Source organism: Manihot esculenta, chromosome 5 (assembly GCF_001659605.2).
Source record: "Manihot esculenta cultivar AM560-2 chromosome 5, M.esculenta_v8, whole genome shotgun sequence".
NCBI lineage: Eukaryota > Viridiplantae > Streptophyta > Magnoliopsida > Malpighiales > Euphorbiaceae > Manihot > Manihot esculenta.
Window position 1 is genome coordinate 33,408,595 of NC_035165.2, and position 17,024 is coordinate 33,425,618.

A 17,024-nucleotide genomic window follows, 5' to 3' on the forward strand; every position below is an offset into this window, starting at 1 on the left:
CTTTAAGGATAGTCTTTCATCCCGTAGTGTAAGCCTTTGTAACATGCTGTAATGTACTTTTCTTTTAATGAAGTTCTTGTTCTGCTCTCATGCTTAAGCTGTTCTTCTTTTATCGTGTGTGAAATACTTTAGATTGCTCGCCTTATAATTTTAACCAATTGAGCTCTATCCTGCTTTGTCCCGGGCTGATCTAACCTATCTGCGAGCTCTGATGAGTTGAACTCCGGATCCACTTAACCAACTGGGCTTTCAAGTTTCCGAACTGGACTGTTCGACCAACCTGTGAGATCGGTCTTTACTCCGATGAATTGAGCTTTGAGTCTCCTTCGTCCGGCCGGGCTCTCAGGTCATGTTGTCCGAGCTGGACTGACCGACCCGAGAGTTCTGTCTTTGCTTAGTGAAATGAGCTCTAAGTTTCCTTTAGCTGGCCAAGCTCCCAAGTCATGCTGTCCGAGCTGGACTAATCCGACCTTTGAGCTCGGCTTCTGATGAGTTAAACTCTAAACTCTAAGCTCTCAGCTCAGTATGGATCCGAGGTATCCTTGCCGTTTCTTTCCGATCTCGTAACCCTTGTTTTAACAACACGTCAAATCTTATATGTATTCTGCGTGATGAGTAGGTCTAACCTTTATCATGCTTTCGTCTGCTTGCATTTTTGAGTTTTTCCTTCTATTTCCTTGATACTTACCACGGATGTGGTGAAGTGGTGAATCTTGTGGGTTAAGTTGTCTTGGCTGGAGATCAGGTACGAACAAGTTGGACTTGCCTGGGCTTTTAAGTGATGGGCTATCATTGTGGACCTGGCCCTTGATAGATGTAGACAAGCCCAGCGATCATCCTTTTGCCCCTTTACCTTCTCTCCGGTTATTACTTAACCGTTGAGAGGGTAAACTTTGAGAGCAATTAATGGTCGCGTCGCTCCAAAACAAAACTGTTCAGATCAACGTTCCGTCTCATCATTGCCTTTCATTTCGAATTCTTTCTGTCTTCCGAAGAAATTAGCTCTCTTCTGCTCTCTGTCTCCCTGCAACTCCTTCTGCTTTTCTCACCTTATTGCATTTTCAGGTACGCTTCCTTGTTCTTCCATGGCAAGTTTAAAGCTTCCTGATGTTTTTGACCTTGAGTCGCATATTACACCTTCCAACATAACTAATCACATTTCCCGGAGGCTTTTAGATACTCCGTTGTATCTTATTCGAGCACCTCTTCCGAATGAGAGGATAGTTCTTCCTTACCCTCGCCCTCCTGGTTTGGTGGATCCCCAAGAGGTTCGTAGCATAGTGTTTTTCCTGAAGCAGAGAGAATTTGGTCTACCGTTACCTTTTACCCCTTTCTTTGTTGAGGTCTTTGAATACTTTGGGGTAACTCCTCGAATGTTATCCCCAAATTCCATTTTATTCATGTCCTGTTTCGAGTCTATCTGTCTAGGTTGGGGTTTCGCCCCTACGGCCTGTCTGTTTGTCACTTTTTTCCGTCTGGTTAGGGCGAAGCAAAACTTCTATTACTTTTCCCCTCATAATGGGCTGTCTCTTCTTACGGGCTACAAGGATTCTATAAAGGGATGGGTAGAGAATTTCCTTGTGGCCGAGTTAAAACTAGGGTCCTGCCGATCGTGGGATGTGGACCTAAGGTGGGGGGAGATCTATCCGGGCTGCAACGATCTGCCCGAATTGAGTCTTATTGAGCAGGTCGGGCTGCTTCGGCTGACTTCCGTTGAGAGGAAGTATGATGTCGAGAAGTGTATGTTTGCGTCCAACCTTAGGGATATCCGGGACACGGGTATAGTGCTTTGTCCGACTATTTTGTTTTTTCTTTGCTCATAACATCATGAAGTATGCTAACTCTTTATAACTTCGTGTTTCTTGTAGCTTCTGAGGTTAAAATGGATGGCATCAAATTCCCCAAGAATTTTGACCTGTCTCGGGAGAACATGCATGCAATTTTTGATGCCTTTGGGGATGGGCGTTCTGTAACTGAGATTGCTGCAGAGCTGGCTCAGGCCGCTTCCTCGAAGAAGGTCAGCCGACCTCCCGTCAAAGCTTCTTCTCGAACTTCCAAGCCGAGCTCTCGCAGCATCAAATCAGCTCGGCCGTCTAGCCATGGTGGGTCGAGCTCAACCTCGGTGTCTGCTGAAGGATCTAGATCCATTCCAGCCTCCTCAGAGGTCGCGGGGGGAACTTCCCTAGCTATTGTGGAGCAGACCCAAGCTACTGAACAAGTGGGGCAGGGTGCTGTCCATTCTACTGAGGGGGTGTTAGGGGGGGAATTTAAGTCCCCTGTTGAAGACAAGGAGACCTTTGGAACAGGGATGGAGATTATCCTCCTAGAGGATCAAAGCCCAGAGGTTTCCGGTGAAGGTGCCCCTGCCCCTGTGAGGACTGAGTCTGAGGGATCTGAGGGTGTCCCCTCAAAGACCGGGGGCAAGCGTCCGACCCCTTCTGGGACGCCTGTCCCATCTCCTGCTCGTAAGAAATCCAAGACTGCTGCGGGTCCTTCCCCACCTCTTTCTACCATTGGGAAGGGGAAGGGTGTTTCTTCTGTTCCTTCGTCGTCCCCTACTGACAGCATTCTGGACCTGTCAAGCATTTCCTCTGAGTCTCTGGCCTCTGCTGTTGCCGCACTTCTCCGGGAGCGGATGTTCGGCGGGATAACAGAGGCTTCGGATCCTCGTCTTCTGGCCCTGACTGGTTACTTGGCCAGTTCTACCAAGGAGCAGGTGTCCTTCCAATCTCGCTCGCGTGAGGAACTCGGATCTACGATTGGAGAAATGCTCCTGATGGTAAGTTATTATTTCTTTTTCTTGTCACTTCTCTTTGAGTTTGCTTTGTTTCTTTTCTTGATAATTGTTCTTCCGTACTAGATGTTAGGCCTGGTTATGGAGGTGGATGCCCGTGACCTCTCTCTCCGGGAGTCCGTGGACCGCCGGATCGAAGAAGCGCGCCGTGATGAAAACCTGACTGCCACCAGCGACGCGAGGGGCCACCTGGCAGCCGCCCGGGAGCAGATCCAGTCTCTCCAGGTGGAGTTACATTCTGCGCTGGAGGCCTCTAAAAAAGCTGAGGACAGAGCGGTTGAGGCGGCAGAGCATAGCAAATCCCTGGAATCAGAGCTGTCTCGTACTCGCAGGGTTCTCCAGGAGTCTGATGAGAGGGCAGCTGAAGTGGAAGCTCGTTGTGTAGAGGTTGTAAAACAGCTGTCCTCTATGACAACGGCCCTTCAGGAGAGGGATGAGGCTGTTGGCCAGAAAGCCGAGGTCCAGCGCCAACATGAGGCCTTAAAGGCTGATTTTGAGGGGCTTCAAGCTCACCTGAATGAGGTGAAGGCTCAGAGGGAAAGTGCCCTAGCCCGGGTGGAGGTCCTTGAGCAGGAATTGGGCAGAAGTTCTGAACGTATCAAAGATCTGTCTTTATCGGCTGAAGAGTTCAACCTTCTCCAACAACAGCTGAAAAATGAAGTCAGGGCTTTGGAACGTAAATGTTTAGCCCTGCTTGAGGTGGTGAAGTACGTCGAAGGGAAGGCTCAGCTGAAGCGTGAACAGTACATAGCGGAGTATCAGGAGTCTGATGAGCTGAAGGTTAAAATTGATCAGGCCTGTGAAGCTCATCTTCAGGACTACAAAGACTCTTCTGAGTTTGAGGAATTTGTAGCCGAGGCTTGTGAAGAACATCTTGATGAGTATAAAGCTTCTAGTGAAATGAAACAGGCTATCATTGATAAGGCCTACCGCATGTATGTAACTGGCTACAATCGCGGTTTAAGAGAAGCTAGACAGGCTCCTGATATTCCTTTAGCCAAGCTTCGTAGGCGCGAAGTGGATTCAGATGGCGAGTCAGTGTTATACGGGGAGGATGATTTCCCTTTGCCCCGAGGAGATTCTCGGAGGAACATAGACCGGCCAGCTGAGTCTTCTTCAGGGGAATCCGAGACAGGGTCGGAGGAGGATGACGTTGAAAAAGACGGCCTCCACCTTGGGTCAGAAGTTGCCCCTACTATTAATGTTGAGAGCTCTGGCCCAAGGGACACCGAGCTTCCTTCGGAGGTGGCTGTAAATAGAGATAATGCGGGCGAGGGTGTTCTTACTGATGTAAGTCCTTTAAGGACTATTTATCCGCCTGCCTCACCGGAGGGATAAATTGTAATAGCTAGTAATGAAATATTAGTTTCCTTCTTGTTTTTCATGTTTCTTGACATTTATCTCTACTTTTCGTATTCGCGATGTAAACTACATATTTTCATTCATAAGCTCTGAATTAATCTTAAATTGTGAGCTTAGCTCTCAGCTGACAGTCTAAGAGATCAAATCTTATACCATTATAATCAAAGCAACTATCATGTCAGTTTTTGGTTTTTAGTTCTTCGTTCTTGGTTGTGACTACGTATATTTGTTCCGGATAAACTGATTTAGGCTTTGACTATAGCCTTTTTATCCTCCTAAGGATTTTACGAATCTTTCTATGGAGGGAGCTCGGCCTTTCTCTTTGTCCTTCGTATCTTGATCCTTTAAGGATATGAGTCTATCCGAGCTAAGAGCTCGGCCTTGGGCCTTCGTGAATATTGGTCTGGGCTGAGAGCTCAACCTTGAGTTTTGTAAGAATATAAGTCTATCCGAGCTGGGGGCTCGGCCCCCCCCCCCTTTTTTTTTTTTTTTTTTTTTACGGCTCTGGGCTCTTCTCTTTCCGAGGTCGGAATTGGATTTTATAAGTTGTTCCTGTGGAGAAATTTTTCCTTTCGGGAGGCTCTTAAGTCCTTCACCGACCTAGGAGATCTTTCGGGATCCTGTTTTTCTTTGGATTTCCTGGAGGACCTCGGGACCTCGCCGGTTGTTTTTGGCTTCAGGAGATCTTACGGGATCCTGTTTTTCTTTTGAATTTCCGGGACGACCTCGGGGCCTCGCCGGTTGTTTTTGACTTCAGGAGAGCTTACGGGATCCTGTTTTTCTTTTGAATTTCCGGGACGACCTCGGGGCCTCGCCGGTTGTTTTTGACTTCAGGAGATCTGACGGGATCCTATTTTTCTTTTGAATTTCCGGAACGACCTCGGGGCCTCGCCGGTTGTTTTTGTCTTCAGGAGATCTTACGGGATCCTGTTTTTCTTTGAATTTCCGGGACGACCTCGGGGCCTCGCCGGTTTTTTTTGACTTCAGGAGATCTTACGGGATCCTGTTTTTCTTTGAATTTCCGGGACGACCTCGGGGCCTCGCCGGTTGTTTTTGACTTCAGGAGATCTTACGGGATCCTGTTTTTCTTTGAATTTCCGGGACGACCTCGGGGCCTCGCCGGTTGTTTTTGGCTTCAGGAGATCTTACGGGATCCTGTTTTTCTTTTGAATTTCCGGGACGACCTTGGGGCCTCGCCGGTTGTTTTTGACTTCAGGAGATCTTACGGGATCCTGTTTTTCTTTGAATTTCCGGGACGACCTCGGGGCCTCGCGGGTTGTTTGTACAAAATTCAGGCTTATTGGCCTTACTGTCGCTTCGTCATCTCAGCTGGTTTTGTACCTGGCTGAGGCCTTGTTTTATGTAGAACGTTATTCATAAAGATAATCACATTGTATAAACGATCTTTATTTTCTCATGTCTGTCAAAATACAACATTTTTCTTTACGAATATTTCAAGGAAAATACCTTTTTAGGTGCTGGATGTTCCAAGCGTGGGGCTCGGGGTTTCCTTGCATATCTTCGATTCGGTATACCCCGGGCTTAACTACTTTTGTCACCTTGAATGGACCTTCCCAGGTCGGTGCTAGCTTGCCTGCGGCTGCTCTTTTTCCTGTAGCTTCCAGGTTTCTTAAAGTCAGGTCTCCCACCTTCAAGCTTCTTTCTCTGACCTTTTGATTGTAATATCTTGCCGCTCGTTGTTGATAAGCAGCAGTTCGGACTTGGGCTTCTTCCCTAACTTCCTCAAGAGCATCTAGGTTGCTTCTTAATTTGTCCCCATTAGCGTTCTCACTAACGAATTGAACTCGATGAGTGGGGATCTGCAACTCAACTGGGACTACAGCCTCTGTGCCATAAGCAAGTGCAAACGGGGTTTCTTGAGTGGGGGCTCTGGGAGTGGTTCGGAGTGCCCATAGAGTGCTATTGAGTTCTTCTGCCCAATTCTCCTTTGCGCCATCCAGCCGTTTCTTTAATCCTTGAAGGATAGCTCTATTAGTGACTTCCGTTTGGCCATTAGTCTGAGGGTGAGCCACGGAGGAGAACTTATGCCATATGCCCATGTTCGTCGTAAAGGCTCTGAAAGTGCTGCAGTCAAATTGTCTGCCGTTGTCTGAGATAAGTACTCTTGGTATGCCAAATCTGCAGATGATATGTCCCCATACGAAATCTATCATCTTGCGAGCTGTGATTGTGGCTATTGCTTCTGCCTCTGGCCATTTCGAGAAATATTCCACAGCCACCACTACGAATTTCCTTTGCCCCGTAGTCTTGGGGAAAGGTCCCAGGATGTCAATTCGCCATTGTGAGAAAGGCCATGGACTGGATATGCTTGCTTGAGGAGTGGCAGGGGTCCTGATGGCATTAGCAAATCTTTGACATACGTCACACCTCCGGACAAACTCCTCTGCTTCTTTTTTAACAGTGGGCCAGTAGTATCCTTGCCTGAATATTTTGTTAGCTAATGTCCCTGCTCCCTCGTGAGCCCCACACAGGCCTCTATGTATTTCCTCCATTACTTTTGCAGCTTCTTCCGGATTCACACACCGGAGCCATGGGCTGGACTTCCCTTTTTTGTATAAAGTTCCCCTTATTACTTGGTAATTGGCAGCTCGAGCTGCTATCTTTTTGGCTTCAACTGTATCTTCGGGGAGTTCGCCCTTTTCCAAGTATCTCAGGTATGGAGTCATCCAAGTTGGGCCCTACTCCACCTGCAGTACTGTGTTTGTCTTCTTAAAAGCAGGTGTGCTGATATGCTGTATGTATACTTCATCAGGGAGCTGCTCTAACTCTTCTTTGGTCAGTCGACTAAGCAGGTCTGCCTCCTCATTTTCATCTCGAGGTATCTTCTGAAATCTCGTAGTAACTCCTCGGCTTGTGAGGTCGGCTTCCACAGTTTTTACTTTATCAAGATAACTCTGCATGATGGGATCTCTGGCCTGATATACTCCCGTCACCTGGTTGATTACCAGCTGATAGTCACTATTTACTTCGAGGTCGGTTACCCCTATTTCCAAGGCTACCAACATTCCGTTCACCAAGGCTTCATATTCGGCCACATTATTAGAAGTTTTGAATTCTAGCCGTAAGGCATAACATACTTTAAAGCCTTCCGGCCCCTTAAGTATTATCCCAGCGCCACTGCCCTCAGAGCCTGATGCTCCGTCTACATATAGCTTCCAGCTGGACTCTTGGGAAAGCTCTCCCTCTCCTTCTTTTCTTGGTATCCCCGAGGATGATCCTTCCTTCTCCTCGTTGAATGAGCATTCTGCTATGAAGTCAGCCAGCGCTTGAGATTTTATAGTTGTCCGAGGTCGGTACTCCAGACAGTAAGGGCTGATTTCCACGGACCATGCTAACATCCGTCCTGAAGTTTCCGGCCTACGTATGATCTTCTTTAAAGGTTGGTCCGTCATCACAACTCCTTGGTGGCCTTCCAGATAAACTTTGAATTTCCGGACTGCTAACAACAAGGCATACGCCAATTTTTCGATGTTTGAGTATCTGACCTCAGTGTCTCTGAGTACCTTGCTGACGTAAAAAACAGGTTTCTGCTCCCCTTCTTCCACTCTTACTAGTACTGCGCTAACTGCTTGCTCTGAGGCTGCCAAGTATATCAGGAGTTCTTCCCCTTTTATGGGGCTGCTGAGCACGTGAGGCGAGCTGAGGTATTCCTTAAGCTCTGTGAAGGCTTTTTGGCAGTCTTCTGTCCATTCAAAATTCGGGACCTTCCTCAATTTTTTGAAGAATGGCAAACACTTTTCTGCCGACCTTGACATAAATCGGTGAAGCGCCACCACTCTCCCGGTTAATCTCTGAACGTCCCTTACACAGGTCGGCTCTGGTATATTTAATATGGCTTCCACCTTCTCCGGATTGGGCTCAATGCCTTTTCCACTCACCATGTATCCCAAGAACTTTCCTCCCCGGATGAAGAAAGCACACTTTGCTGGATTCAACTTCATCCTGTGTTGATCTAATACCCCAAATATCTCCTTTAAATCCGTTATGTGTTGTTGAAAAGTTGAACTTTTAACCACCATGTTATCCACATACACTTCTACATTCCTACCGATCTGGTTCTTAAAGATTTTATTCATTAATCGTTGGTAAGTTGCCCCGGCGTTTCTTAATCCGAAGGGCATAGCTCTGTAGCAGTAAGTCCCGTCTTCAGTTATAAATGAGGTCTTCTCCTCATCCGTCTTTTCCATTGGGATTTGGTGGTAACCGGACATAGCATCCAAAGAAGACATATAATCAAAACCGGCCGTCGAGTCGACCATCTTATTAATATCGGGGAGGGGGTAACAATCTTTAGGGCAGGCCTTATTCAGGTCGGTAAAATCTATACACATCCTGTATTTGCCATTGGCTTTTCTGACTAACACAGGATTGGCCAACCACTGTGGGTACATAACTTCCCTAATAAAACCTGCCTCTTCTAGCTTCTGCACTTCCTCCCGGGTGGCTTGCTGCTTTTCTCTTCCCACTACTCTCTTCTTCTGCTTTACAGGCTTGGCCTCGGGGAGGACATTCAATCGGTGTGTCATCACTTTGGGGTCAATTCCCGGCATGTCTGAGGGCTTCCATGCGAAGGTCGGCGAGTGACTTCGGATCAGGGCCATGGCTTCACCTTTTTGTTCTTTGGTGAGGCCGGCATTGAGACTGAAGACCTTACTCGTTTCTTCTTCTGATAGAGAGAAGGTCTCCAGCTCTCCTACGGGTTCTGTCTGGGCTTCCTTTGTCTCATCCCTGACCTCCAAAACTTCCGAATCAAGCGCTTCTCCGGTTGAGTTCGGTTCCGTCACTGTGGCCAAGTATACTGCCCTTGCTTCTTCCTGGCTGCCCCGGACCATTCCCACTCCTCCTTCCGTTGGGAACTTGAGTGCCAGATACCTGATGCTAGTGACAGCTTCGAAGTTGAACAACGCCGGCCTCCCCAAAATCGCATTGTAGCTTAGTGGGAGTTTGACCACCAAAAACACCTCATGATGGGTGCGAGCCCTGGGTGCTTCTCCCAAGGTAAGGGCCAACTTCACCTTCCCTTCCACAAGTACCGGTGCTCCTCCTATCCCTTTGATGGGTGACTGGTCCCGAACCAGCTGTTCCTCTGGGATTCCCATCTGCTGGAAAACCCGATATGGCAATAAATTGACCTTACTCCCATCATCCACCAGAACCTTCTTCATCCGAAAATTATGAATGACTGCTTCAACGACAAGCACGTCATCATGGGGCATCTGAATGCCCTGTGCATCCTCCGAAGAGAAAGCGATGGTCATGGGAGAGTGTTCAACGATCTGCATAACCTCGCCATTGCTGGTCTCCCCTTCCCGGTTTCTCTTCTTCCCTCGACGGTTCATCCGTCCTCCAGTTCCTCCAACAATCATATTAATAGTCCCACTGGACCCATCATTCACTGGTCCGGCTCCAGTTCTCCTGGGCATCTGGGCTGCCGGACCGGGTTGAGGCCTCTGCCCCTCTGGTTTTTTCACAAAATTTTTGAGATGCCCCCTTTTTATCAATCTTTCAATCTCCGCGATTAACTGAAAACAGTTATTTGTATCGTGGCCATGCGTCCGGTGGTATTGACAATACTTGTCAGGATTCCTCTGATCTGCTTCCGACTTCAAAGGTGTGGGCCACTGGAGAAACTCCTTATCCTGGACAGCCATGAGCACTTCGGCTCTGGACGCATTTAATGGAGTCGGTTTCTCCGGGACCCAAGGAGGGAGCACTCTCGGTTCGAGAACCCGAGGAGGAGGAGGCCTTTGATCCCTTCTTTCCCAGGTCTGCTTGTACGGCTCAGGCCTCTTTCCACGCTTCTTCTCGTGTTTCTCCGACCTCCTTTCCTCTGGGGCTTTCTCTTTTCCTTCCACCCCTTTGGCAAATCTACTCGTTACTAAGGCGTCATCCTGCCTTATATACTTTTCCGCCCTCATCATCAACTCGGCCAGTGAGGTCGGAGGTTTCCTGCTCAGAGAGCCAAAGAACTCGGCAGAGGTTGTTCCCTTTTGCATGGCCTCTACCGCCCTTCCTTCGTCAAGCTCGGGAATCTGCAGGGCCTCCGTATTGAAACGGGCGACATACTCTCTGAGGGATTCCCCAGCTTTTTGTCTCACTGTTTCCAGATAGCTCGTCTTCCTATCTGCTGGCACCCCGGCTACAAACCGGCTAATGAAGCGAGTGGCCAGATCTCCGAAACTTTGAATGCTTCCGGCCTCCAGGCTGTTGAACCATGCCCTCGCTGGTCCCGAGAGCGTTGTTGGGAACACCTTGCACATCAGAGCATCTGACAGAGTTTGCAACTCCATGAAGGTCTTATAGTTCATGACATGCTCTCTCGGGTTACCAGCCCCATTATAGGCCGCCATCGGCGGCATCATAAACTTTTTGGGAACGGTCTCCTGCTGCATTAACTTTGAGAAGGGAGAAGAAGTAGGCAAGGAGGTTTGACTCTGATCTTTCTTACCCAGCTCGGCTAGGAGCTGCTCCTTCAACCTTTTCAGCTTTTGGTTCATTTTCTCGTCTTCCGGGCTGGATCTTTTGCCCAAACTACATTCTTCCTCCTCTGTTTCAGTTCCCGTTTCCCTGGTTGTTTCAGCAGAATAGTCATTCACCTCTTCATTTTCTATCCACTCTCTTGCCCTTCTCCCATGGATTCGGGCCTCCGGTTCTTCCTCTTCTCTGGCATTGTGGTTGTTAGTTTGGAGGCGGGCAGAGGTAGGTTGGGGTTCATCGGTTCTGGGTTCCTCTACTACTGGGAGTGCGTTTACTGGGGTGCTAAGTCCCCTTTGTTGCATTATCTGCCCCAACCAGTGGGCAGTGGTTTGTAGCTGGAGAGCCATGGTTTGAATGTCTTGGTTAGACAGGGTCATGGTGGGAGTATTCCCTGCCAGGCTTGGCGAGGGATTAAGAGAGATAGGTGTTTGGTTATTCAACGTTGTAGGGCTAGAAAAGGAGAACTGCTGCCCATCTTGAGCAGAGCTCAGGTCATTTGGAACATTAAGGTTACAGTCTTGGTGGTTTGCCATCGTGGATCTCAGTGGGTTGTGAAAGTGAAAACTCCGGTGATGAAAAGATCTCCTTCGTTTCCCACAGACGGCGCCAATTGATGATCTGAGATCCAATAGAATAGGGTTTTACTAGGGTTTTTCTATTACAGAGTAAGGCTTAAACTTTCTGAGGAGGGGACTCCTCTTTTATACATTGTCTTGCTTGCTGGTGACGTGTAAAGATCTCTCCAGGATTGGACCACGCGTCTCTGTCATGCGGATTCGGAAGTACTGGGGTATCAGCCGCCTGCTCCATGCGTAACGGCCTCTGATTCTCCCCGTGCGTACGCTTGAGCGGATCTGCCAGGTTGTCTGGTGAATATTTTTCTGGATCCTGGGCTGGGCCGAGAGTTGGGCCGGATGCTGAGCCTGAGTGAAGAGGGCCTGCTCCATGCGGACCGGGCCGACTTGAGTAAGGAAGATGGGTCGAGCCTGGCCTTGAAGGTTGGATGAGCCAGGCTTGTTATGTATATTAGGTGTGTGGGCCTCTACGTCATGGGCCTTGGGCTGTGGTCAAGCCCCTGGTCCGGGGTGAAGGAATCCAGCAGTCATCAGAATTAATGGATGTTAGGTATTAGTAAGGGTAACTCTTACCTTTCGTACATGCACACGAGTGCATGTTCTCTTTCTTTTTCATCTCTATTACAGGGAAACTACTGCCAATTAAATTGTAGTTTCCCTGCAAAAGTATCCACGATGTTGAATGACAGACAAATGGTTTTCCAGAAGGAGATCAAAATCATTTTGGATAGCTTTCTAATGAAGTGATTTGATTGAGGTTGAACTAGGCTTCATTTTAAGGACAATAGGAAGCTTTTGGGCTAATACAAGAGATGTAGACTGAAAATTTTCTCTTACTTCAGACTTTATTCCAATCAATTTGTTTATGATTGAGAGGATGGTGAAGTTAAGTGAGCTGAGCTGTTGAATCGTCTCCGGATCATATGTGGTTTATCACTAGATGGATGATCTCTTCTTTCTCCTCTGCTAAATGAAGATTGACTATTATGATCGATTCTGCTTCACAGATGAATTACTTCTTTTGTGATGCAGTGAAGGAGCGGGATGTGACTATTGATATGAGAAATTGTCTAACGTAAGCATGAATTTAGATGTCATTGTTAAATGAGTTTGCAGTTCTTTGTCAAGAGTTCAAATTTTGTGTGATCTTTCTTTTCTTTTCTTTTCTTTCCTCTCCAGGGTGGAATTCACTTGGCTACTGAAGGTAGCAAAAGAATTGAGATACTGAAGGTGCTGAAGGAAGCTGAGTGGAGTTCATTGAGATGTGTTAATCATGTTTAATGTAGCTTAAGAAAAATAATAGTTTACCCCTGTATATTTGAAGATGCTTATTATATCTATGTGAATAAAAATATTAATCAAATTTATAAATATGTATTGGTAAGTGGATATTAATAAAGGTATCTCTTATTATAATAATTATCGACAATAATAAATTTACTAAAAATAATATTATATTCATTTACAATAATATAATTGCACAAAAACAGTATAGTAAATTTAAAAAAATTATTTAATACGACATGGACTTTAGGTTGAGATTGTGAAATGTGCTTAAAATTTTAACGGTTCAATTTTTATTTCTACATTCAGTGTGTAGGTTTATTTTTTAAAAAAATAGTTAAAAGACATAATTTATTTAATTTGGACGAAATATAATAGAAAATAATATTTATATGAAACTAACACATTTTTAATAAAAAATTTTACCCTTGTTTATCGTGAATAATTTTACAATAAATAAATTTTTATAAAATTATTAAAAAAAACATAATAAAAAAAAAATTTATTCCAATATTTTTTTTTAAAGAAAAATTCTTAATTCCAAATACAACCATTCAATTTTGGCATGCAATTTGAAATTTCAAAGAAACACGATAACAATTTCAATGAACAATTTGCATTTAAGATCATTTAACCCCCTCTTGTTAGAAGGTCGGGAAAAAATAAAAGCTTTGGGGTTCACAGGGAAAAGAGCTTTCTGGAAAGTGAAAAAGAATCATCCAGAAAACTTTGCACTGAGAATTGGTAGGGGCCGCGCGAACGCAGGGCCCCTCTGCCACAAATTATGACGTAGGCTCTCCCAACTTGGGGAAACCTTAGCCCTACAGGAGAAATAAACTTGAAACCAACCAGAAAACTTTGCACTGAGAATTGGTAGGGGCCGCGCGAACGCAGGCCCCCTCTGCCACAAATTATGACGTAGGCTCTCCCAACTTGGGGAGACCTTAGCCCAGCACCCCTCCTAAGTGCAATGGAGGTCACTGACCTAGGACATGGGCTTTCCTGATCGCCCATTGACCCCGTCCAGGTAAGTATGTTGCCTCGTTCTTCTCGCTTCTAATGTATGGTCATTACAGTTCATTCTCTTTTGTATTCCTTCGATGTGGGATTGAAGCTTTCGTTCGGTTTCAGACGGAATTCATTTCAATTCACCCTTCTGAACACCTTCAAATTGCCCGTTGATTCATCCCCAGGCTGTAAAGTTTCTCAATTTGAACCTTTACGGCAGCAAAAATATTCAGGTAAAATTTCTCTATTTTCGTTTTCTTCTTCTTTGCTAGGAAATTTTAGTTATTCATTGGTTGGGGCTGAGATTTGTTTGCAACGCGTAGTTTTCCAATTCAATTTAGTTCTTCAAACAGATGTTCTATTCTGGATTTGTTATGGCTTTAGAACTAGAAATCATTAGTTCATAGCTCATGAATTGCTTGTTAAATTGCCTCAATCAAGAGTAGTTAATTTCTCTGCGGGAGTATAGTTTAACCTAAATTGCTCATACCCCCACATTTCGATTCTTCGACCTAAACACGATGCATTTACACACGGAAATGCTTAAATTAGTAAATTGTGCAAAAAAAAAAATGTAAAGACTAAAAAATAGCAACTATGACTTTTAAAACTAGTTATTTTGAGCCAGTTTACATTAATTTAATATTTACATGCATCCTGAATTGTAAAAGATATCCTTTGAATTTTATGTTTTTTATGCATATAGTACAAATATATATATATATATATATATATATATATATATATGTATATATCAACCGTGACCTTTATGGCCTACCAACTAAGCCTATCCCTCCATATCGCAAATTACTAAAATTAATATATATCGTGTGTAACCAGAAAAATAAAATTAGTCCTGCATACTATGATCAACCCCGCATTAGGTAGCATTGGAGAGTATAATTTGTAATAACTATCTTGATTATACTAACCCTTCAATGTGGTTTCAGGTTGAACAAGGTTCAAAGGTAGAGCTTCCTTTCCGGCTTGCTCATGACCTGCACTTGAGGCAAGCTGTGTCCGTGGTCCTAAAGATCTGGATGCCATTGTTCTGTTTCATATAAAAGAGCGAGTGGAAGGGTGAAGCAGCACTTGATAGTTTGGATACATTTCTAATGAGGTGATTTGATTGAGACCTAAATAGGCTTCATTTTAAGGAGACTAGGAAGCTTTGGGTTTACTAGAAGACATGTAGACTGAAAGATTTTCTCTTGTCCATCTCTTAGGCACCTACACGTGCTTTTTTTTATCTTTCATGGCATCCTTGATTAATGCTTTATGTTCAGCTCTTATTTCATACTGTAAATTTTGATGTATAACCTTGTATGAACTTTACCAAGAAGAATATGACTTGTTTATTCTTATATATTTGAAAATTAATGCGTCTCTGACACCGTACACATCATTTTTCTGAGCTGTTCTTAGTTGATGAGGAGAGAGTTTGATCATGCACAAGGTTAGTTGATTCATATTTTTTAATAATTATAGTATAATTATTAAAAAATATATTTGAATAAAAGAACTATGATCAACCCCGAATTAGGTAGCATTGGAGATAATAAGTTGTAATATCTATGTCTTGATTTACCCTTTAACTTCCTTTCCGGCTTACTCATGACCTGCACTTGAGGCAAGCTGTGTCCATGGTCCTAATGGATGTCATTGTTCTGTTTCATGTTAAAGAGTGCCTTTCTAATGACGTGATTTGATTGAGACTGAAATAAGCTTCATTTTAAGGAGAGTATGACAAGACATGTAGACTGAGAGATTTTCTCTTGTCCAGTTCTTAGGTACCTACAAGTAATTTTATCTTTCGTGGCATCCTTGACTGATGCTTTCTGTTCATGTCTTATTTCATCCTGTAAATTTTTATGTATGACCTTGTACAAACTTTACGAAGAAGAATGTGTGGTGTTGATTCTTATACATTTAAAAATTAAAGCCTCTCTGACAGTGAAACCACACACATCATTTTTCTGAGCAGTTCTCAGTGATGAGGAGACAGTTTGATCAAGCACAAGGTTATTTGATTCATATCTCCATGTCATCGCTTTCATTTGTTTTTTCTATTTTTGGGGCCACTAAAAATCCTGAATCATTTGATTTTCTTAAATCAGTGAAATTTTTAGTGAGGTAGAATGAGCAAATGAATTATGCCAGAAGTATCCAGAAGCATGTATAGAGAGCTATGTCAGGAAATGGGGTTATTGATCTTTCTTCTGCACTTCCTAAAAAAAACTTCACCTCCATTGCTCCAAAAGGTCCTAGTTTAATGGACTTTGTACTGCACAACTGAATCAGTAGCAACCCCAGAGCAACCATGTTCCTTGCCCTCATCTGCAAACCCTTCACCATGCACTTTGCTGGAGGCTATATCTTCATCTTTCTTTTTTCCAAGAACATTTCCAAGAGTTTCAGTAGCAAAACTTCCAGCTTTGGGAATGAGTAGTGCAAACACTTCAGATTCAACTAATATTGACCTTTGTTTCCTACTCTAGTTGCCCATCGTCACCATCTTCATCGTTCTTCTCCTGATAGCGTCACTTATATTGGACGTATCGACAAAAACCTCCTGCTCATCAACAGAATTTGCCTCCTGCTTAATCTCTGTGTTAACTCTCTCCTCTCCATCACCAATAATGTCGACCTCTTCCTCACCTTTCTCAAAACCCTGGTTGTTCTCATTATTTGAACCATTAGCATCATTCCCAAATTTCTACTGTATCAGAATTTCACTCCAATGAAAAGCTAAACTTGTCATTAAGGGAAAGAAATTCCTGACCCATCTCAATAGTGACCTTATCATTCTTATTGGAACCATCATTTGAGGCACCCTGGTCTTCTTTTGTTTTGTCAGAATTTCCAAGAAGGAAACCTTCATCAATTTTCTGTTTACTAACATCAGGCTTCTCAGATTTTCTCAATTCATCTTCTATTTTCCCACACAACCCTTCTTGCATCCTCAACACATTCAAGAAGCCTTTGTAAGATCTTTAGTTGCCAATCTTCTTGTTTCATGGATTAATCTTATTTTGTATCCAAAAAAAAAAATTGGAAAAGAAATGACAACTTCAAGATTGCAGAAAAATAATTCTGATTTCAATAAAAATCCTAGATTGAAATTTAAAGAACCTCAAGAAACAGGTTTCTTGAAATGAACCAATTGAAAACTTCAAGAAGAAAATAGAAGGAATTCGAGAATTCAAGAAAAAAGAAGAAACAATATCTGTCGAGAAGAAGGCAAGAAATAAGAAATTTCAGGGAAGAATAGAGAGAAAAAAGAAAGAAAGGAAATCCAAGGGAAGAAAGGAGAAATTTAGAGAGAAAAAGAGGAATAAAAGAGAGATAGTAGTGGAAAGAACCTGAAATTTAGGGAAGCTTCAAACCCTGCTCTGTTACAAATTGTTAAGATTGAATTCCTAACAAGTCAAAAAAGAGAGGAAAGGAAGAGAAATAGAAGAAAGGAGAGAATTGCAGGGCAGAGAGAATTAGAGAGAGAGAGG

At 44.2% G+C, this 17,024-nt stretch overlaps 1 long non-coding RNA gene, 1 other non-coding gene and 1 pseudogene across 2 annotated transcripts; 1 reads left to right on the plus strand and 2 right to left on the minus strand.

The window, feature by feature from the left end:
* Positions 1-13,257: 13,257 nt before the first annotated feature.
* On the minus strand, positions 13,258-13,373 carry LOC122723770 (annotated as a pseudogene).
* Positions 13,307-15,680, plus strand: LOC110614931. The gene is made up of 3 exons (XR_002487864.2): positions 13,307-13,540; positions 13,645-13,754; positions 14,472-15,680. It is a non-coding gene; the product is annotated as an uncharacterized LOC110614931 (long non-coding RNA).
* Positions 13,387-13,548, minus strand: LOC122723755. The gene has a single exon (XR_006350895.1). It is a non-coding gene; the product is annotated as a U1 spliceosomal RNA (small nuclear RNA).
* Positions 15,681-17,024: the final 1,344 nt, after the last annotated feature.